Raw genomic sequence first — 24,872 nt, 5'->3', positions numbered from 1 at the left:
TGGTGGGTGTGTGGAACGCACTTCCGGCAGAGGTTGTGGGGGCAGATACATTAGGGACGTTTAAGAGACTCTTAGACACATGAATGATAGAGAAATGGAGGGCCACGTGGGAGGGAAGGGTTAGATGGATATTAGAGCAGGATAAAATGTTGGCACAACATTGTGGGCCGAAGGGCCTGTACTGTGCTGTAATGTTCTATGTTCACACAGAAGGTGGTGGGTATGTGGAACAAGCTGCCAGAGGACGTGGCAGAGGTGGGTACAATTACAAAGTTTAAGAAAAAAGACATTTCGATAGTTACATTTATAGGAGAAGTTCAGAGGGACATGGGTCAAACGCAGGGCAAATGGGGCATCTTGGTCAGCATGGACGAAATGGGCCAAAGTGTCTGTTTCGGTGCTAGGAATCTATGACAATAATGTAGAGATCAGAAAGCTCAACACAGTTCTATACCCCTTATAATTTTGTATATCTCAAACCAGCTTTGCTCCATCCGCCGCAACAGCCAGGACCTCCCGGTGACCACCCACTTCAATTCCAAATCCCGCTCCCACAGTGACATGTCTATCCACGGCCTCCTCTACTGCCACGTTGGGGCCAGGTGCAGGTTGGAGAAACAACATCTCATATTCTGCTGTGGGAGTCTCCAACCTGACGGCCTCAACATCGATTTCTCTAACTTCCGGTAACCCCTCCCCTCCTTTTTCTCCCCCTCCCCCACTCCTTTGTCTTCCCTTGTTCCTGTGGCTCCCTTCACCCGTGCTGATGACCTGCGCATCTTCTCTCCTCTTCCATTCTTTATTCCATGGTCCACTGCCCTCTCCTACCGGATTCCTTCTTCTTCAGCCCTTTGCCTCTTCTACCGATCACCTCTCAGCTTATTACATCTTCTCCCCCTCCCCCACCCACCTACCTTCCCCCCTCACCTGGACTCACCTCTCCCCTGCCTGTGTGTGCTCCTCCCCCTCGCCCCACCTTCTTATTCTGGCTTCTGCCCTCTTCCTTTCCAGTCCTGATGAAGGGTCTCAGCCTGAAAGGTTGACTGTTTATTTCCCTCCTCAGATGCTGCCTGACCTGCTGAGTTCCTCCAGCACTTCTTGTGTATTTCTCTTGTCTGTCCTCAGGACTGAACCACTCCATCCCTGGCAACATTATAGTGACTCTCCTCTCCAGCACTGTCACATCCTTAAATACCAACGGGTGCATGTGAAGTCCCGCTTTCACGGTTCAATGCCTCTGTAAAGCAGCCAACATAAGCAAAGACCCCACCCACCCTGGACATAAGGTACAAAAACCTGAAAGCATGTACCACCAAGCTAAAGGACAGTTTATATCCTGCTGGTATAAGACTATTGAACAGTCCCCCAGTACAATAAAATGAACTCTCAACCTCACAATCTACCTCGTTATGGCCTTGCACCTTATTGTCTGCCTGCACTGCACTTTCTCTGTAGCTGTGACACTTTATTCAGCATTCTGTTATTGTTTTCCCTTGTACTACCTCAATGCACTGTGTAATGAATTGATCTGTACGATCAGTGTGTAAGACAAGTTTCTCACTGTACCTCAGTACACGTGACAATAATAAACCAATTTACCAATTTACCAATTCCATTGAAATCAATAGAACAATACTTCAGAACAGGATACATCAGCCACTCGTAAACTGGATATTTAATGCATGTGGACGGGGGTGAATTTCTACAGCTGAATATGAACCGTGATATGGGACTGCAGAGACGCAAAGGCGAGATCGGGTAAAGAGGACAGGGTTTGTCTTCAAACAAGCATCATTAAATCCATTATACTTTATGTCAGTCAGAGAGCTTCACAGTCACTTGCCTTCTTCTTGAAGTCAAATTTTCTTTTTAAGTTGGGCTTTAATTCCACAAACTGACTTGGTGATATATAAAACTGACTGCAAGAGTCGGTCAGAGACTCAGTATCCTGCAGCCAGTGACTCCTGACATCAGAAAGTCTTTCCACCATCTGCAAGGCACAATTCTGGAGTGTGATGGAACACTCTCCATTTCCTTGGATGATTGTAGCTCCAACAGCTCACAAGAAGCTCAACACCATCCAGGACAAAGCAGCCCAATTAATTGGCACCTTATCCACCACACCAAACAATCACTCCCTGTACAACCAGCTCACAGTGGCTGCAGCGTGTACCATCTACGAGATGCGCTGCAGTTACCCAGGCTACTCCAACAGCACCTCCCAAACCTGCAACCTCTCCCACCAAGAACAAGGGTAGCAGGGGCACAGAGACGTCACATTTGTCTGTAGTTACCGAAGGAAAGTGGTAATATATGTGAATGACTTGGATGTGGATATGGGAGGCAAGGTCAGTAAGTTTGTAGATTTGGTATTGGTATTGGTTTATTATTGTTCCTTGTACTGAGTTACAGTGAAAAACTTGTCTTGCATACCGATCATACAGGTCAATTCATTATACAGTGCAGTTGGGTTAGTACAGAGTGCATTGATGTAGTACAGGTAAAAACAATAACATTACAGAGTAAAGTGTCACAGCTACAGAGAAAGTGCAGTGCAATAAGGTGCAAGGTCACAACAAGGTAGATCGTGAGGTCAGAGTCCACCTCATCGTATAAGGGAACCGTTCAATAGTCTTATCACAGTGGGGCAGAAGCTGTCCTTGAGCCTGGTGGTACGTGCCTTCAGGCTCCTGTATCTTCTACCTGAGAGAAGAGAGAATGACCCAGGTGGATGACAGGAAGGCTGGCGAAGTTGTTGATAGTGTGGAAAGTAGTCTTAGGCCGGAGAGAGGTATTGATATGTTGGTGAAATGGGTTGAAAAAAGAGTTTACTCCAGACAAATGTGAGGTGATGCATTTTGGTAGCACTAATGAGGCTGGAACATACACTGTGAATGGTAGGGCTTTAGGGAGTGTTGAAGTACAGAAGGATCTTGGAGTACATAGCTTCTTGAAGGTGGCAACACAATGTGGTTCGGAAGGCATATGGGATACTGGCCTACATTAGTCGGGGCAAAAGTAGGGAGGTAATGCTCTAAACTTTAGAAAACATTGGTCAGACCTCCGCTGGAGCTACTGCATGGAGTTGTGGTCACCACACTTTACGTGATAGAATTGGAGAGGGTGCAGGGGAGATCCACCTTGATGGTGCCTGGGGGTGGAGAGAGAGTGGAGAAGCTGAGTCAGTGCTCCCTGAAGCGGAGGGGGTTAAGAGGGGACATGATTGAGGTATATAATGTTATAAGGGGTGTAGATAGGGTAGGCTGCAGGAAACCCTTTCCCTATATCAGATGTAGATAAAACTAGAAGACATTGGTTTAGGGTAAGGGGCAGAGCTTTAGAGAGGATATGAATTGGAATTGGAATTGGTTTATCATTGTTGAGGTACAGTGAAAAACTTGTCTTGCATACCGTTCATACAGATCAATTCATTACACAGTGCATTGAGGTAGTACAAGGGAAAGCAATACAGAATGCAGAGTAAGGTGTCACAGTTACAGAGAAAGTGCAGTGCAGGTCAGAAAGGTGCAAGGTCTTAACGAAGTAGATTGTGAGGTCAAGAGTCCATTTTATTGTACTAGGGAACTGTTCAATAGTCTTTTTGAAGCTGTCCTTGAGCCTGGTGGTACGTGCTTTCAGGCTTTTATATCTTCTGCCTGATGGGAGAGGGGAGAAGAGAGAATGTCCGGGGTGGGTGGGGTCTTTGATTTTGATTGGCTGCTTTACCGAGGCAGCGAGCAGTGTAGACAGAGGCTGGTTTCTGTGATGTGGGCAGGGCATGAGGGGGACCTTCTTCACCCAGAGAGTGGTGAGTACTTGGAATACATGCCTGAGAGAATTGTTGAAGCTGGGTCACTGACAGCATTTAAGAAGTGTCGAGATGAGCACTTGAACCGTTTAGCAAACGATGACTATAGCCCAAATGCGAGGAGATGGGATTACAAGATCACAAGATCACAAGACAAGGGAGCAGAAGCAGGCCATTCGGCCCATCGAGTCTGCTCCAAGGAAAAGGGGAAAAAAAGAAATGAGAAATGGGGAATGAGGGGTGGCAAAAAAAAACCTATTCTAATCCCAATTTCCGGCCTTATCCCCATATCCCTTGATACCCTGACTATTTAGATATCTATCTATCTCCTCCTTGAACGCCCCCACTGATCTGGCCTCCATGGCTGTACGTGGCAAGGAGTTCCACAAATTCACCACCCTCTGGCTAAAGAAATTTCTCCTCATCTCTGTTTTGAAACTGTACCCTCTAATTCTAAGATTGTGCCCTCTGGTCCTGGACTCACCCACCAAGGGAAACAGCCTAGCCACATCTACTCTGTCCTTTCCTATCAACATTTTAAATGTCGCTATGAGGTCCCCTCTCATTCTTCTGTACTCCAGTGAGTACAGTCCAAGAGCCGACAAACGCTCATCATACTTAAGCCCTTTCATTCCTGGAATCATCATCGTAAATCTCCTCTGAACCCCCTCCAACATCAGCACATCCCTCCTAAGATGTGGGGCCCAAAACTGTGCACAATATTCCAAATGAGGCCTCACTAGTGCCCCGTAGAGCCTCATCAACACTTACTTACTTTTATACACTATACCTCTTGAAATGAATGCCAACATAGCATTCGCTTTCTTTACCACCGATCCGACCTGGTGGTTAACCCTTAAGGTATCCTGCACGAGTACCCCCAAGTCCCTTTGTACTTCCGTACTTTGAATTTTCTCTCCTCCTAGATAATAATCTGCCCGCTTATTTCTGCTTCCAAAGTGTACAACTGCACATTTCTCAACATTGAATCTCATCTGCCATTTCCTTGGCCATTCTCCTAAACTGGCTAGGTCCCTCTGCAACCTTCCTGTCTCCTCAATACTCCCTACTCCTCCCCCTATCTTGGTGTCATCCGCAAACTTAGCCACGAAACCATTTATTCCATTATCCAAATCGTTAATGTACAAGGTAAAAAGGAGCGGCCCCAACACCGACCCCTGCGGCACACCACTAGTAACCGGTAACCAACCAGAACGAGATCCTTTTATTTCCACTCTTTGCTTCCTGTCAACCAGCCAATGCTCCACCCATTCTGTTATCCTACCCGTAATTCCATCACCTCTCATCTTATTAATCAGTCTCTTGTGAGGCACCTTATCGAAGGCCTTTTGAAAGTCTAAATACACAACAACTACCACCTCTCCCTTATCCACCCTACCTGTGATTTCTTCAAAAAACCCCAATAGGTTGGTCAGGCAGGATCTTCCCTTCACAAAACCATGTTGGCTAGGACCTATCTTGCCTTGCGCCTCTAGGTATTCCGTAACCCCATCCTTGAGGATAGAGTCCAATAATTTTCCCACCACTGACGTCAGACTAATAGGTCTGTAATTTCCTTTATGCTGCCTCCCTCCTTTCTTATACAGCGGAACTACATTTGCGAACCTCCAGTCCTCCGGAACCATGCTGGAATCTATCGATTCCTGGAAAATTATCGCCAATGCCTCCGCTATCTCTAAAGCCACCTCCTTCAGAACCCAGGGATGCACCTCATCCGGTCCGGGAGACTTATCAGTCTTTAGCCCATTTAATTTTCCTAGCACCTTCTCCCTAGTAATCTTAACTGAACTCAGTACCATTTCGTGAGACTCCTGACTAACCGGCACATTGCTGATGTCCTCCACAGTGAAGACCGATGCAAAATATTCATTCAATTCCTCTGCCATCTCTCTATCGTCCATTATAATATCTCCTGCACCGTTATCAATTGGTCCTATATCAACCCGTGTCTCTCTTTTACTCCTTATGTATTTAAAAATCTCTTAGTATCCTTTCGAATGTTATCCGCCAACTTCCTTCCATAATTCATCTTTTCTTTCCTAATGACCTTCTTAGTTTCTCTCTGCAGGTTTTTAAAAGCTTCCCAGTCTTCTGTTTTCCCACTAATTTTTGCTTCTTTGTACGCTGCCCCTTTTGCTTTTATTTTAGCCTTCACCTCTCTCGTTATCCACATTTGTGCCTTTCTTCCATTCAAAACCTTTTTTCTTGGAATATATCTATCCTGCATTTTCCTTATTTCCTGTAGAAATTCCTTCCATTTCTCCTCTGCCGTCCCTCCAGCCAGCTTACTCTTCCAATCAATTAGGGCCAAATCTTCTCTCATACCATTGTAATTTCCTTTGTTCCACTGAAATATCGATACACCAGTTATCAGCTTCTCCTTCTCAAACTTGAAACTGAACTCAATCATATTGTGATCACTGGTTCCCAGTGGTTCCCCTACCTTTAGTTCCCTAATCACCTCCGGTTCATTACACAGCACCCAATCCAAAACAGCCGATCCCCTGGTGGGCTCTTCAACAAGTTGCTCCAGAAAAACGTCCCTTAGACATTCCACAAACGCCTCTCCTAAGTTCTACTGCCTTGCTGGATTTCCCAGTCCACCTTCATGTTAAAATCCCCCATAATTATCTTCACATTGTCACTCTGGCATGCTTTTTCTATCTCAAACTGCAACTTATCGTCCACTTCCTCACTGCTATTAGGGGGCCTATATATGACTGCTACTATTGTCCTTTTACCCTTGCTATTTCTTAGCTCCACCCACAAGGATTCCACCTCCTCTGACCCAATGTCCTTCCTTTCTGTTGATTTTATATCACTACTAACTATCATGGCCACACCTCCCCCTCTGCCTACCCGCCTATCCTTCCTATACACTGTGTACCCCTGGACATTCAGTTCCCAATCACATCCATCATGAAGCCATGACTCGGTGATTGCCACAATGTCATATTTATTAACCTGTAGTTGTGCCACTAGGTCATCTACTTTATTCCTAATGCTACGTGCATTTAAATATAGTACGTTTAGTCCGGTATCTGCTATTGATTTTGTTGTACTTCTATTGTTCAGCAGATTATCCTGACTTTCCACCTGTCTATCCTTCTTACCATCTTCACTACATACTATCTTAGACATGTTCCTATATACCTCATCCCCTATCCTAACATTCTGTATCCTAACATCCTGATTTGTTGTATTTCTATTATTCAGCAAATTATCCTGACTTCTCACCTTCCTGTCCTTCTTTCCATCCTCATTAGACTTGTTTCTATAAACTTCCTCCCTTACCTTAGCATCTTGTAACCTAACATCCTGGTTTCCATTCCCCTGCCAGATCAGTTTAAACCCTCCCCTACAGCTAAATTAGACATTCCCGCCAGGATATTGGACCCTTTGGAGTTTAAGTGCAACCCATCCTTAGCGAATATGTCATGCCTCCCCCAAAAGAGGTCCCAAATATCCAAAAATCTGAAGCCCTGCCCCCTGCACCAGTCACTCAGCCACGCATTCATCTGCCAGAGCTTTCTATTCTTCCTATCATTGTCACGTGGCACAGATAGTAATCCTGAGATTACTACCCTCGAGGTCCTACTTCTCAACCTTCTCCCTAATGCCTTGTGTGGATATGCCAACCAGTGGGAACATTTCTGTATTAATCATCACATGTGGTAATGTGAGCTGGGTTATAAGACACACCTGAGGGAGAGAGAGGGAGTAAAGTTCAGCAAGACATTTTGAACCATTAAAATTGAAATAAAGAATTAAAAAATTAAAATTATTCATTGTTTTAAAGTTAAAAATTACAGTTAATGAAAACTATTTCCAAACACTGATAAATAATTATTGGTTTATTAGTTTATTATTGTCACATGTACCGAGGTACAGTGAAAAACTTTGTTTTGCATGCCATCCATACAGATCATTTCATCACATCAGTGCATTGAGGTTGTACACGGGAAAACAATAACAGAACGCAGAATAAAGTGTTACAGTTACAGAGAAAATTAAAAACATTAAACATAAGCAATATAATTTTTTTAAGTTACCTTGCATTTTGCCTCGCAATGTAGAGAGAGGGAGGAGGGCTAGAGGGAATGAAAGGATGGTTTGTGACAGGGTGGGGACCGGGATACACTGTGTGACAGGGGTGTGGACTGGGAGGGATGGAGATGCTGTGTATTCAGAAGTGTAAATAGGTGGGAATATATCAAACCTGAAGGAGACAGAGAGAAAAAAAGAGCACAAGTACTGGAACTGTGTGATACAAGACTGGAATGGATGACAATCTGAAAATGTTGAAATCCATGCAAAAAGTAAACGCATGTTTACTAGTCCCACAGTGCTTTTGTAAATATTTTTAAGCAATGTAATTTTTCCAGGGGTAAAGGAATTTTTTTTTCCTTTGCATGCAACTGAGGACACTGAGATCTGCCTGTCTCCCAAGGAACTTATTATCCCTGGAGCCTTAATCAGTCAAACATACACTTCCATTTAATAATATAATGTGAAGCACTCTCTCGTTGGTCCTTGCTTTCTGACAGCCTGTTAGTGCACTAAGTGTCCCATGAGTTTTACCCATGTTGATGGAGATTCAGTCAAAAAAGAAGCTTGTGTTTTTATAGTCCCCAAAGCCAAATGAGGTACTTTTGTGTAGGCATTGGTGTTAGGGGAAATGAAGCACTATCTTTACAAAGCAAGATCCCAGCTATAGAAATGTGATAAAAACCTTATTCTTTTCTCAGTGATACTGCTTCAGGGATAAATATTGGGCCAAAACATTGCAGAGATCTTTTTTTCAAGTGATGCCAGATCTTTCATACGTCTGCCTGAGAAGGCCGAGGAAAAGAAAGTCACTGCCACATCCAAAATACTACATCACCTTGGCAGTAGTCCAGACCACATCAAAGTGGAAATTCAACTACGCAGCAGCTGACTCATGGAATATAGAACAGTACAGCACAGGAACAGGCCCTTCTGCCCGTGGTATTGTGCCGAATTAATTAAACGAGTAATTAAACCCCTAACTAAACTAATCCCTTCTGCCATATTGCTCCATTCTCTCCACACCCATACGCCTTTCTAAGAGCCTCTTAAACGCCTCTATCGTATTTGCCTTCACTACCAGCCCTGGCAGCACATTCCAGGCACTCACCACTCTCTGTGTAAAAAAACTTGCCCCACACATCTCCTTTGAACTTTCCCCCTCTCGCCTTAAGTGCGTGTCCTCTAGTATTAAACATTTCAACCCTGGAAAAAAGATACAGGCTGTCTACTCTATCTATGTCTCTCATCATCTTATAAACTCCTATCAGGTCTCCCCTCAGCCTCTGCCACTCCAGAGAAAACAACCCAGGTTTGTCTAACCTCTCCTTATAGCACATGCCCTCTAATCCAGGCAGCATCCTGGTGAACCTCTTCTGCCCCCTCTCCAAAGCCTCCACATCCTTCCCATATTGGGGCAACCAGAACTGAATGCAATACTCCAGATGTGGCCCAACCAGAGTTTTATAAAGCTGCAACATAACTCCCTGATTCTTGAACTCAATGCCTCAACTAATAAAGCCAAGCATGCTGTCCATCTTCCATATCACCCTATCGATTTGTGCAGCCACTGTCAGGGAGCTATGGACTTTGAGCCCAAGACCCCTCTGTACATCAACAATGTTAAGGGTCCTGCTATTAACTGTGCACTGTCCCTTTACATTTGATCTCCCAAAGTGCAACACCTCACACTTGGCTGGATTAAGCTCCATCTGCTATTTCTCCGCCCATATCTGCAACTGATCTACCTGATTCTGATTCCGATCTATGTGCCGCTGTATCCTTTGGCAATCTTCCACACAATCCACAATGCCTCCCTATCACTCCACTGTGATCCACATCACTCACTCACTATCTAGTCATTATCACGTTGAGAGAGATTGTTGTGCAAACTGGCAGCTGGGTTTTCTGAGTCATATGATTGACTACACCTCAACAGATGTCATTTTTTAATTTCTTTCCATTTTTAGCATGAATTTGGTTGCCAAAGTACAATTCCAAGGCAGGAGGAAGGAAAGTCAGGGAATTCCACAAGGCTGATGGATGGTGCACAATCTGTTGCTGGGATCTACAGAGGAGCAGAAGGAATATAGGGCAGTGCTTCTATTCTTGATCCTTGAGCTGTTGATCTTGAGTCAGAAGGCTATGGGTTCAAGGCCCTACCCAGACACTCAATCACTCCCTGCTGAGGGAGTGCTGCACAGTCAAAGGTACCGTCTTCTGGGCAAGACATGGAACATCCGTTGGCTCTCTCAAAGGGATAGAGTCATACAGCACGGAAACAGGCCCTTCGGCCCAACTCGTCCATGTCGACCAAGATGCCCATCCAAGCTAGTCCCATTTGCCTGCATTTGGCCCATAACCTTCTAAACCTTTCCCATCCATGTACCTGTCCAACTGCCTGTTAAATGTTATTATTGTACCTGCCTCAACCATTTCCTCTGGCAGCTTGTTTCATATACCCACCACACTCTTCCTTGAAGAAGTTGCCCCTCAGATCCCTTTTAAATGTTTCCCCTCTCACCTTAAATCTGTGTGAAGAAACCCAAGCTTCTTGAGATGGGGTTTATGGTGATTGGAAGAGGTCTTTAATACTTGATAGCAGAAAATATGATTCGACTTGGGTTGTTAAACCTGCAGTCAATAAATACAAGATAGTTATGAATAAATCTAGCAGGAAATTCAGGAGATTCTTTTATACCTGAGAACCGTTGTCATTCAGAGAAGTAGAGCTTGTAATGATGTTGAGTGCACCTGTTCGAGAGTGCTAAACCTAAGTCAAGACTTTAAGCCCTATCTGGTATAAGTATCCACAAGTACCCTCACTTTTGGAAGATTATACTGTATCAACCTATACTTTGAGGACTAATTTACTTCACTACTTTAGTCTCTTCCTGAAGGGGTCCAGCTGTCAATAATCACTATTTTGAGTGGTGGGTGCCCCCTCCCAACCAAGGAGGAGATACTTCCAACTAACAAAGCAGCTTAAACACAATTTAGTTTTAAATGAGGCACATCTAGTTGTAATTCTTGTCTGAGGTTTATAACTTACAAAGGATTTCCAAAACACAAGTACAATTCTTACAAATGAGGAAAACATACCAATGGGCTGCAGGTGAACAAGATGTCCATCGCAGAAACCGAGGCTGAGGAATGGATTCTGTGTCTCCTCTCTGTTACTCTTACCAACCATGACTGCCTTTTAACCCTTATACTGTTTCTCGACCAGTTAGCATCATCGTTATGTGATATTTCTCAACTCCACTCATCAAGCCAGGTAGATGGAGTGTTTAATTCAGCCAACGTGGACCCCGTTGTTCCTCTTGATTAAGTCAAGAGGGTGAGCAAAGAATACTGATTAGAAGTTTAAATTACTGAACAACAAACATCTTGAATCTTGGACAGTTTCTGCTGCTGTGTTAAAAAGCTGAGGAAAGCAATGAACCTTCGGGGTTTCTGCTGTTGTGCTAAAAAGCTGAGGTTAGCAATAACCCTTTTGGGTCTGGAAAGTGAATATTGGTATCACAAGCTGATTTCAATGTCTACACTTCATTGACAGGATTGGAGCTCCACTCCCAGACTCACTATGACTTGTCCACCTTTTGAGAAGGTGGTGTTAACATAACTTCTTCAACCACGTGTTCTCTGTGGTGAAGGTATTTCCTCCCTAGACAGTTCCCTACAAACATCAACAACGAGCCATATCCAACCATGTGACACTTTAACACACTACGCTGTTATAAAACTCATGGACGGACCTCATATGACAGAGATGAACTCTTGATCTCTCAATCTACCTCATCATGGCCCTTGGATTTTAGTTGTCTACCTGCACTGGACTGTCTCTGTAACTATTACACTATATTCTGCATTCTGTTATTGCTTTTTTTCCTTTTGAGTGAGATAGATCAGCTGGTTGAGTGGTGTCACAACAACAACCTCGCACTCAACGTCAGCAAGACCGAGGAATTGATTGTGGATTTCAGGAAGAGAAGTCAGGAGAACACACACCAGTCCTCATTGAGGGGTCAGCGGTGGAAAGGGTGAGCAGCTTCAAGTCCTGGTTGTCAACACCTCAGTGGATTCATCCTGGGCCCAACACATTGATGCAATCACAAAGAAAGCATGCTTGGTCAAAAAGAGAAGTTTAAGGAAACTTGTTAATGGTGGCGTAGGGTGGAAGTTTCAGAGCAGGGAGATTAGGCTTCTGAAAGGCATGGTCACCAATCAAATCCAGGGAGCCCAAGAGCTTGGAAGTAGTAGGGATCACAGAGGGTTATAGGGCTGCGGAAGGTGACTGAGATAGAGAGGGAGGAGCAATACTGGAGTAAGAAGTTCAATACTGAGATATTGTTTTATCAGGAGTCAGTGTAGGACATCAAAGGTGATAGGTGCAAGTTGGGGCACATCCAGAGACATTCGGGTGGGGAATACTAGGTCAAATGGCCTATCATTGTGCTGTTGGTAACACCGGCTCAAGATACAACGATTCAAGGATGTGAGCAATTGCACAATTTCTAAAGTCAAAGTCAAAGTCCATTTTATTGTCACATGCACAAGTACATGTATGCAGAGGTGCAATGAAACTGGAAGTGGAGTTGGTTTATTATTGTCACTTGTAACTAGGTACAGTGAAAAACTTGTCTTGCATACTGTTTATAAAGATCAATTCATTACACAGTGCATTGAAAACTTTCTTGCAGCAGCATCACAAGCACATAGCATCATAATAACAGCATTCACAAGGAAAGCATAAATTAAACATAAATTATACATATTTTTACAAGAAAGAACGCAATTAGAACAAAAAATATATAGTCCATTTTACTGCAAAATGGTCAAAGTGGTCATCATGTTGCTATACTGAGGTAGTGATAGGGTTGTGCAGGTTGGTTCAAGAACCGAATGGTTGAAGGGAAGTAGCTGTTCCTGAACCTGGTGGTGTGGGACTTCAGGCTTCTGTACCTCCTGCCCGATGGTAGCTGTGAGAAGATGACGTGGCCCGGATGGTGCGGATCTTTGATGATGGATGTTGCCTTCTTGAGGCAGCGCCTCCTGTAGATACTCCCGATGGTGGGGAGGGATGTGCCCGTAATGTCTCCATTAGAGTTTGGGACTGTAGCACATTGTAGATGAGTATCAGGGAATGGAATAGCTGGTGAAATGTCACGAACCTATCTGTTCAGAGTGATACAAGCCAATTAGCTCTTGTTCCAAAAACAACTTGCAAGTTTTCAAAAATGTAATGTTAAACACTAATTAACCATGTTGGGTGGTGAGAAAGGCAAAGAATATCTTCGGTACTTGGTACGTATCCAGATCTTCGCCTCGAACTCATTACACATGTCAACACACGGCAAGAAAATATCAGCCAGCTCCCCTGAGTCTGGGATGGCTCCTTTCCTGTGCCTCCAACCCAAGCCTAATTAGCAAGCGAAGCCACTGAACAAATTGCATGCAGGTGGGGACGGGAGGTGGTTGAAGACACAGCAATAACCTCAATTTAATTTCTGCAGGAAAAAAAACTGAAGTAATTATAAAGTTCATACAAGCATTATCTTAATCTACAGAACGTGACCTTTAATTTAAGAGTGAATTTAGAGCACTTGCTTAATATTTCACCCTTAGGAATTTTTTAAGTAAAGATTAATTTTTGGTGCTTTGCCCACAGAAGCTGTTCCAATTAAAACCATTATGCGTTGCTGATTGGCTCCAAAGGTTTGTCATAAACAGGGAACTGAGAACTGTTCCAATATTAAGAACATAAATGACAATGGCCATAAGTTCTCTTGTATAACTAGCTCCATTTTCATTGCTCCTCACCAGAATCAAGATATTCTGAACCATTCTGACCCACAGAGGCCCTTTAAAGAGCTCGCTGATTGTCCTACTGCTATCATTCATTTCTTAATAGTGGGGCAATGTTCTTTTTTTTGACTATGTGTGGCTCAGCAGATGGTAAATTGGTAAGTTGGTTTATTACTGTCATGCACTGAGGTGCAGTGAAAAACTTGTCTTGCATACCATCCATATAGATCAATTCATTACACAGTGCACAAGGTAAAACAATAACAGAATGCAGAAAAATGTGTAACAGCCACAGAGAAAGTGCAGTGCAGGCAGACAATAAGGTGCAAGGCCATAATGAGGTAGATTGTGAGGTCAAGAGTCCATCTTATTGTACTCTTATCATACTTCAATCGGAAGGCTCACATAGAACAGTACAGCACAGGAACAGGTCCTATGGCCCACATTTTCTGTGTCAACCATGGTGCCAGTTTAAAATAATCCCTTCTGCCTGAACACGGTCCACATCCTTCCATTCCCTGCCTGTTCATGTTCTGGTCTGAATGTCTCTTAAACGTTGCTGTCGTATCTGCTTCCACCCCCTCACTCAGCAGGGCATTCACCCACCACTGTCTGTGTAAGAAACTTTCCCCTTTAAACTTTCTTCCTCTCACCTTAAATCTATGTCCTCGAGTATTTGACATTTCCACCCTGGCAAAAAGACTCTACGTACTCTATCTATGCCTTGTAATTTTTTGAACTTCCGTCAGATCACCCCTCAGCCTCTGACACTCCAGAGAAAACAATCCAAGTTTGTTCAGCCTCTCCTTATAGCTCATACACTCCAATCCAGGCAACCTCCTGGTGAACCTGTTCTGTACCCTCTCCAATGCTCTCACATCCTTCCTGTAATGTGGTGACCAGAACTACACACAATGCTCCAAATGTGGCCTAACCAAAGTCTTATACAGTTGCAACGTGACTTACCAATGCCCTGACTGATGAAGGCAAGTATGCCATACACCTTGTTCACCACCTTATCTACTTATGTTGATGCCTTCAGGGAGCTATGGACTGGTATCCCAAGTTTCCTCTGTACATCAACGCTCCTAAGTATCTTGCCATTTCCTTTATATCTTCCTCTTACATTTGACCTCCCAAAGTTCAACATCTCACTCTTGTCCAGATCAAACTCCATCTGCCATATCTCCGCCCATATCTACAAATGATCTATATCCTGCTGTCTCCTTTGATAACCTTCCTCACTCTCCACAATTCCATCAATTTTTGTGTCGTCGACAAACTTACTTATCAACCCCCCTACTTTTCATTCTGGGATCACGTCCCACTCCAGAGGCTTGAACCTGAGCTGATGGTCACTGCTGCACTGAGAAAGTGCCACACTGCCAAAGGTGCTGTCATTTGGATTGGGTATTAAACCAAAGTCCTGTTTACCCACTAACATGAGTGTAAAATATCCCTCCACATTATTTCAAAGAAGGACAATGGAGCCATCCATAACATCCTGTCCAAGATTTATCCTTCAATTTGCAAACAGAATATTTGGTTGTCATTCAGGCATGGGCTGGTAAGTGACAGGCTACAGAAGTGCTGGCAATGACCATCTCCAATGAGCGAGAGACCAACAACCTACCACTGACAATCAATGGTTTTACCATCAATGAGCCTCCCACTGTCTACAAGCTGGGCGTTACCAATGACTAGACCCTCAGCTGGACCTGTGACTTAAATATTCTGCAAGAAGCACAGTGCAAGGTATGTGAGCCGCACTGCCAGTGGAGGTTGTGGGGCAGATACATTAGGGACATTTCAGAGACTCTTAGATAAACACACGAATGATAGAGAAATGGAGGGCTATGTGGGAGGGAAGGGTCAGATAGATCTTAGAGCAGGATAAAATGTCAGCACAACATCATGGGCTGAAGGGCCTGTACTGTGCTATAATGTTCTATGTTAAGCAGATATGATAGAAGCGTTCAGACAGGCACATGAACACTTAGGGAAAGGAAGGATATGGATCATGTGCAGGCAGAAGAGATGAGTTTAATTTCGCATCATGCTCAGTGCAGACATCGTGGACTGTTCCTGTTCTGCACTGTTGTATGTTCTAAGCTCATCTCCTGAACAGAACTATCCCAGCATCTCCGGTGAATTCTTTCATTCTTGGCACCAGTTAAAAGTTACTCGGTTCCAGCATTCTTCATGTTGGTGACATAACACAGTGTCCTTACAGTTGGGGCATTCTTTCAGAGAACATGAGTTCAAATTCCACTTTACTATCTGGGGCTACAAGCCAGAAACATTGGGAACAATATGACCTGCCGAAATGTTCCCAACATCTGCAGTTTTTTTTTCGCTTTTCAATAGTGTCTGGGGAAATTTAAACTCAAGTAATTAATTAAGACTGGAGCTTATAAAAAGGCATCAACAATAACGATGAAACTAGCAGATTGTCGTAAAAATCTATCTGGTTCACTAATTCCTTCAGAGAAGGAAATCTGACAGTGTCGCTCAGGCTAGCCTTGATGTGACCAGACCTACCAATGATCCACCCCTTCCCTTCCCCTCTTTATACTGGCCACCTCGCATTTCCACTCTCAGTCCTGATGCAGGGTTTCGATCCAAAACGTCGACAATTCCTTTCCCCCTACAGATGCTGCTCGACCTGCTGAGTTCCTCCAGCAGATTGTTTGTTGCTCCAGATGCCAGCACCAATGAGTTTGACTTAACTGATTCTGAGTTATAGAGAGAAGTTGAGCAGGCTAGGACTTTACTTCTTGGAACATGGAAAACTGAGGGGTGAATTTATAGAGGTGCGTAACATCATGAAGGACATAGATTGGGTGAATGCACACAGTCTTTTTCCTAGGGAAAGGGAACAAAAAACTAGAGGACATAGGTTTAGGGTGAGAGGGGAAAGATTTAAAAGGGACTTGAGGGGCAACTTCTACATGCAGCAAATGGTGGGTATATGGAACTAGCTGCCAGAGAGAGTAGTTGAGGCTGGTACAATAACAACATTTAAAAGATACTGTATTTGGACAGGTACATGGATAGGAAAGGTTTGGAGGGATATGGGCCAAACGTGGGCAAATGGGACTAGCTTAGGTCAGCAACTTGGTCGGCATGGACGAGCTAGGCTGAAGGGCCTGTTTCCATGCTGTATGACTCTAAGACTCCATGACTCCTCAGTTCAGGGGCAATTAAGGCTGGACAATAATTACTAGCATTGCAGTGGTGGCTACATCCTGTGAATGTATGGAGGAGTTGGTCTCAACAGGCAGAGATCACCTTCAGAAACTGATCTGCCAAAAAGAGTCAGAAAGTCAGACAGCACAGAAAAAGGCCTTTCAGCCCATTTTGTCCATGTCGACCATTAAGTACCCATCTGTACCAATTCCATTCACCAGCACTTGGTCTTTAGTCTTCTGTGCTCGCGCAGTTCAAGAGCTCATTCAGATACTTTTTAGAGTCTCTGCCTCCACCACCTTCTCAGGGAGCAGGTTCCAGATTCCAACCAGCTTATTAGGTGAAGAAAAAGTTATCAGATCCCCTCTAACCTCTTGCACCTCACCTTAAACCGATGTCCTCTGGTTGTAGATGTCTCAGTTACAGAGGAAGGTTTCTCACTGCCCATACTGCCCATTATGTTCACTGTGTGTTTCGATGTACATGTGACTAATAAAGATATCTATCTACCTGAATGTGATCCATTTTGAAGACCAGCCATTCAAGAGCTTGATTTGGCAGTATGGCCTGGCCTAACCCTGTATAGAGAATCAACAAAGACTATGGGGGCCAGCTATTTGGTGAACAAATTTGTCACTCCGTATGAGCCTTCTTCCTATTTGATCCATCTAATCTTTGCCTTTCAATATGTCTTTCTATTCCATTTAGAGTCACAGAGGCATAGAATAAGATAGCACTAGTAATTTCTAAGGTAGGGACATGTACGGCACAGCTTTGTGGGCCGAAGGGCCTGAATTGTGCTGTAGGTTTTCTATGTTCTATGAAACAGGCCTTTTCACCCAACTTGTCCATGCCAACCAATATGACCACCTAAGCTAGTCCCATTTGCCTGCATATGACCCATATCCCTCTAAACTTTTCCTATGCATGTACTTATCCAATGTCTCTTAAATGTTGTTAATGTTCCTGCTTCAACCACTTCCTCTGGCAGCTTGTTCCATATACGTACCTCAGGTCCCTTTTAAATCTTTCCCCTCTCACCCCCTAAAACCTCTGCTCTCTAGTTTTTTGTTTCCATTTCAATGGGGAAAGAACTGTGTGCATTCACCCTATCTATCCCTCTCATTACTTTATATACCCCCATAAGGTCACAGTCTCCTACATTCTCTCAATATACTCTCTATTTGAAGGCTTTTTGCCTCAATATTTCCCCAGGGAGGTGAGTTTCACATTTCCTTCTCTTTGAGTGAAGGGGATTCTCCTTAAGCCCCTGATAAAACTAGTGTGCTGGATGTACTCAACAAAGCAGGAGCCATCTGCAGAGAGAGATTTCTGATCAGTAACTCATCAGTTTTGGAAAGGAAATTTCATTCACTCACCTAACAACTGCCGGCTCTTGCTCCACCCCTTCCATCTATTGTGGATCAGGGATACAGTGTGAATCAGGAATGCCAGTGTGATAAGGAATACAGTGCGGACTGGGAATGCTGGTGCGGAGCAGTCCGGCTAAAGGATTAGTTTCTAAATTACCAGTGCTGTGTAAGTAGAATGAGGACTGGAGAAGCACGTAAAGAGAGAAATGAAAAGGGATAAGAACAATATTTTTGTTATTTACTGAATGATTATAACATAGAAGAAGGCCATTCAGCCCATTAGGTCGGTGATGGCTTCCAGCAGAGTGATCCCAGCTGTCCTATTCCCCCTCCTATTACTTCCCTATAATCCCTGCAACTCATTCTCCCCGACACATCCATCTCTTCTTTTGTCATTTTTAAGATTTCTTTATTAGTCACATGTGCATCGAAGCGCACAGTGAAATGCACCTTTTGCGTAGAGTGTTCTGGGGGCAGCCCGCAAGTGTCGCCACGCTTCCGGCGCCAACATAGCATGCCCACAACTTCCTAACCCATACGTCTTTGGAATGTGGGAAGAAACCAGATCACCCTGAGGAAACCCACGCAGACCTATTAGTCTGACGTCAGTGGTGGGAAAGTTATTGGATTCTATCCTCAAGGATGGGGTTACAGAATACCTAAAGGCGCAAGGCAAGATAGGTCCTAGCCAACATGGTTTTGTGAAGGGAAGATCCTGCCTGACCAACCTATTGGAGTTTTTTGAAGAAATCACAGGTAGGGTGGATAAGCGAGAGGCGGTGGATGTTGTGTATTTAGACTTTCAAAAGGCCTTTGATAAGGTGCCTCACAAGAGACTGATTAATAAGATGAGAGGTCATGGAATTACGGGTAGGATAACAGAATGGGTGGAGCATTGGCTGGTTGACAGGAAGCAAAGAGTGGAAATAAAAGGATCTCGTTCTGGTTGGTTACCGGTTACTAGTGGTGTGCCACAGGGGTCGGTGTTGGGACCGCTCCTTTTTACCTTGTACATTAACGATTTGGATGATGGAATAAATGGTTTCGTGGCTAAGTTTGGGGATGACACCAAGATAGGGGGAGGAGTAGGGAGTATTGAAGAGATAGGAAGGTTGCAGAGGGACCTAGACAGTTCAGGAGAATGGCCAAGGAAATGACAGATGAGATTCAATGTTGAGAAATGTGCAGTTGTACACTTTGGAAGCAGAAATAAGCGGGCAGATTATTATCTAGAAGGAGAGAAAATCCAAAGCACGGAAGTACAAAGGGACTTGGGGGTACTCGTGCAGGATACCTTAAAGCTTAACCACCAGGTCGGATCAGTGGTAAAGAAAGCGAATGCTATGTTGGCATTCATTTCGAGAGGTATAGTGTATAAAAGTAAGTAAGTGTTGATGAGGCTCTACGGGGCACTAGTGAGGCCTCATTTGGAATATTATGCACAGTTTTGGGCCCCACATCTTAGGAAGGATGTGTTGACGTTGGAGAGGGTTCAGAGGAGATTTACGAGGATGATTCCAGGAATGAAAGGGCTTAAGTATGAGGAGCGTTTGTCGGGTCTTGGACTGTAGTCACTGGAGTACAGAAGAATGAGAGGGGACCTCATAGCGACATTTAAAATGTTGATAGGAAAGGACAGAGTAGATGTGGCTAGGCTGTTTCCCTTGGTGGGTGAGTCCAGGACCAGAGGGCACAATCTTAGAATTAGAGGGTACAGTTTCAAAACAGAGATGAGGAAAAATTTCTTTAGCCAGAGGGTGGTGAATTTGTGGAACTCCTTGCCACGTACAGCAGTGGAGGCCAGATCAGTGGGGGCGTTCAAGGAGGAGATAGATAGATATCTAAATAGTCAGGATATCAAGGGATATGGGGATAAGGCCGGAAATTGGGATTAAAATAGTTTTTTTTTCTTCCCCCACTCCCCATTTCTCATTTCTATTTCCCTTTCCTTGGAGCAGACTCGATGGGCCAAATGGCCTGCTTCTGCTCCCTTGTCTTGTGATCTTGTGATCTTGAGACACGGGGAGAACATACAAACTCCTTACAGACAGCGGCCGGAATTAAACCCGGGTCGCTGGCACTGTAAAGCGCTACACTAACCGCTACACCTACACTAAAGTGGAATTTACAGTGGCCAATTAACCTAAGCAAAGAATCATGCATCTCTATGGGACATGTCACACCCCTTTTTCGGATGTCCCAAAGCATTTCTCAGGCAATGAAATACTTCTGAAGAACACCGTTATCAGGTAGGAAATGCACAGCCAATTTGTGCACAGTAGGCCTCCCAAAAACAGCAACATCTCTAAAACTGGAGGGCAGGAAGTTTACAGTGGATCTGAGGAGGAATTTTTTCACCTCGTGGGTGTTTAGAATCTGGAACGCACTGCCTGAGGGGGTGGTGGAGGCAGAGACTCACACAACAATTAAGTATCTAGACAAGCACTTGAATGCACAGGATCGCAAGAGGCTGCAGAGGGTTGTGGACTCAGCCAGCTCCATCACGGGCACAACCCTCCCCACCATCAAGGACAAAGAGGCGGTGCCTCAAGAAGGCAGAGGAGCCTGTGGGCACATACCACCAGACTTAAGGACAGCTTTTACTCCACTGTGATAAGACTATTGAACGGCTCCCTTATATGATGAGATGGACTCTGACCTCACGATCTACCTTGTTGTGACCTTGCACCTTATTCCACTGCACTTTCTCTGTAGCTGTGACACTTTACTCTGTAATGTTATTGTTTTTACTTGTACTACATCAATGCACTCTATACTAACCCAATGTAACTGCACTGTGTAATGAATTGACCTGTATGATTGCTTTGCAAGACAAATTTTTCACTGTACCTCGGTACAAGGAACAAAAATAAATCAATACCAGTACCAAATCTACGAACTTACTGATCTTGCCTCCCATATCCACATCCAAGCCATTCACCACTTTCCTTCAGTACCGTGTTCTTGTGTTAACTGCAGACAAATGAGACGTCTCTGTGGCCCTGCTCCCCTTATTCTTCTTGGTGGGAGTGGTTGCAGGTTTGGGAGGTGCTGTTGGAGTAGCCTGGGTAACTGCAGTGCATCTCATGGACCGAATGGCCTATTTCAACTCCACGTGTTCATGGGTAGCTCTTTTAGTAACTTTGAGTGAAGGAAAAGTATTCACCATGAATCAGGTACGTTTCCCCTGTTCCCTATTGGTGTGTTTTGGGATAACTAAGGCACGGTAGGGTAGCGGTTAGCATAATGTTTTACAGCACCAGCAACCCGGGTTCAATTCCGGCCGCTGTCTGTAAAGAGTTTGTACGTTCTCTCCATGTGCCTGCGTGGATTTCCTCCGGGTGCTCCGGTTTCCTCCCATATTCCAAAGACGTACAGATTAGGAAGTTGTGGGCATGCTATGTTGGCGCCGGAAATGTGGTGACACTTGCGGGCTGCCCCCAGAACACTCTATGCAAAAGATGCATGTCACTGTGTGTTTCAATGTACATGTGACTAATAAAGATATCTTATCTTATCTTGAAACACGCAGGGCATCAGGTTAATGTTTCATGTGAAAAATGGCACCTCCAACAATGCAGTGCTCCCTCGGGGCTGCACTGAGGGAACTCCTGAGGACCTGGAGTGGGACACGAACTTCCAACTGTTGATCTGAACAGCAAATGTACAAACCAGCTAACATTAGCTCAACTGTATGCGCAGGGGATACAGCAGAAAGATGCTTAGCTTGATAAAAAGACAGATTTCTGCTGATGAAGTTGGAACTGCAAGTCAGAAACCGCACCAGTTCAGTTCATCTTGCCCTGGAGGCAATGGGATCTTGGCATGGCTCAAATTGCAGAAGAGACTTCAGATTAAAGTGCATAAATTAGTGTTGTTGGCAGTGGAAGTCTTTCAGCTCCAAGGAGTGCTACCCTGTGTGACTCAGCCCTGAAGTGCTTTGGGGCAGGTGATCTCAGTGCAGTTTTCTGCATTTGCAGTCAGAAACTGATGTGCATTGCTTTGGATAAGAAGGTAAGCATCATTCCATTTTTCCCTCTGACGTTTGTCACTCACCTTCATCAGTCAGGGCACGGAGTATAGAAGCTGGGATGTTCTGTTGCAGTTGTACAAGATGTTGGTGAGGCTGCACTTGGAATACTGTGTTCAGTTTTGGTCACCCTGCTATAGGAAGGATGCCATTATGCTGGAAAGAGCGCAAAGGAGATTTACGAGGATGTTGCCAGAACTCGAGGGTCTGGGTTACAGGGAGAGTTTGGACAGGCTACCTTATAGGGGTGATCTTATAGAGGTGTATAAAATTATGAGGTGCATAGATAGGGTGAATGCACTCAATCTTTTTCCCAGGGTTGGGGCATAGGTTTAAGGTGAGAGAGGAAAGATTTAATCAGAACCTGAGGGGCAACTTTTTCACACAGACGGTGGCGGGTATATGGAACGAGCTGCCAGAGGAAGTGGTCAGAAACATAGAAACATAGAAAACCTACAGCACAATTTAGGCCCTTCAGCCCACAAAGCTGTGCTGAACATGTCCCTACCTTAGAAATTACTAGCTCTCTATTTTTCTAAGCTCCATGTACCTATCCAAAAGTCTCTTAAAAGACCCTATCGTATCCGCCTCCACCACTGTTGCCGGCAGCCCATTCCACACACTCACCACTCTCTGAGTGAAAAACTTACCCCTGACATCTCCTCTATATCTACTCCCCAGCGCCTTAACCCTGTGTCCTCTTGTTGTTGAGGCAAGTACAACAACAACACTCGGACAGGTACATGGATAAAAAAGGTTCAGAGGGATATGGGCCAAACGTGGGCAAATGGGATGAGCTTGAATGGAAATCTTGGTCGACATGGATGAGTTAGGCCAAAGAGCCTGTTTCCATGCTGTATGAATCTAAACTCTATGGTTTTGTTAGTAAAAATAGAAGTGGGGTGTATTCCGAAGTGGCATGAGACTGAAATGTGTTTGAGCACACAGGGACTTGGATGTCTGTGTACACAAACCACTGCAAATTAACGTGGAGGTTCAGTGAGCCATCAGGAAGGCAAATGGTATGTTGCCCTTTATAGCAAGAGGATTTCACTGTGAGAGTAAAGATGTCTTACTGGAATTAGATAACATCCTGGCGAAACCATATGATGCACAGGTCTGGTCTCCCTACCTAATAAAGGAGATAGCTCCAACAGAAAAAGTACAGTGAAGGTTCTCCAGCTGGATTATAGAACTTAAAACATAGAACGTAGAACCTAAAACAGTACAGCTCAGGAACAGGCCCTTCGGCCCACCATGTTGTGCCAAACTAATTAAGAGAAGATATGGTAAGATAAGATAAACTAGTAACTAAATGCCCAACTAAACTAATCCCTTCTGCCTACGCAATGTCCACATCCCTCCATTCCCTGCACATTCATGTGTCTGTCTAAGAGCCTTTTAAACACTTCTGTCACATCTGCCTCCATCACCACCGCTAGCAGCCCATTCCTGGCACCTACCACACTCTGTGTAAAAAACTTACCCCGCCCAATCTCCTTTGAACTTATTCCATCTCACCTTAGATTCATTCCCTCTGGTATTAGACATTTTCTGGGGGGGGGGGGGGGGGGGGGGGGGGGGGGGGGGGGGAGGGGGAGGTGGGTCGGATATTGTCCTGTGAGAAGAGATTGAGCAGAGTGTGCTGAGGGACGTTGCAGAGTGTGCTGAGGGACGTTGTAGCGCCGCAAAAGATCTGTGGGAAAGGACCAGAGTCTGAGGTCCTGCAACCACTGGACACTGCACTGTGTCCTGTGTAACAGCCTCTCAAACACTTCATAGATGTATTGGTTAAGGAGGAAAAAGAAGGGATGTGATGCATTGTAAGAGAATGCATTGATCTGATGGCAGAATTAATGTGGAGAAAGACGTGTAACAATTGCACTTACTATATATGTCATGAATAAAGTATAATTTATAAATAAATAAAAGATATGCAGAGTGAGCTGACACTCTCAAGAGTTTAGAAGAAAGGAAGGTGATCTCATTGAAGTACACACAGTTGTTACAGAGCTTGAAAGGGTAGATGTGGAATTACTCCCTATTGAAGTCCATGTCTCTGGAGTTCAAACAGTGTGACCCTGCTATGTACAAGAAATCAAGGTATGACCTCTGTAAAGCTATCAGAGATGCCAAGAAACAATACCAGTCCAAAATCGAGTCCCAGACCAGCCATCAGTTGTGGCAGGGCTTACACACTATCACAGGCTAGAAAGCTAAGTCGAGCAGCACCGTGAACAACACCGCATCCCTTCCCACTGAGGTTAATGCATTCTTTGCATGTTTTAAACAGAAGGGGAATGGACTATCACCAACCGCCCCAACAGCCTCCAATGCACCTGAACCCACAGTCACCGTTTCAGACACATCAGATCAGAGAGTGAACCCACGGAAAGCATCCAGCCCAGATGGTGTCCCTGGCCCCGTGCTCAGATCTTGTGCTGATCATCTGGCAGAAGTATTTGCAGACATTTTTAACCTCACCCTGCTTCAGTCTCAGGTTCCCACCTGTTTTAAGAAGACCACTATCATCCCGGTACCGAAGAAAAACAAGGTAACATGCCTCAATGACTATCAACCAGTGGCTCTGACATCC

Source organism: Pristis pectinata, chromosome 13 (assembly GCF_009764475.1).
Source record: "Pristis pectinata isolate sPriPec2 chromosome 13, sPriPec2.1.pri, whole genome shotgun sequence".
NCBI lineage: Eukaryota > Metazoa > Chordata > Chondrichthyes > Rhinopristiformes > Pristidae > Pristis > Pristis pectinata.
This window is presented reverse-complemented; position numbering follows the sequence as displayed.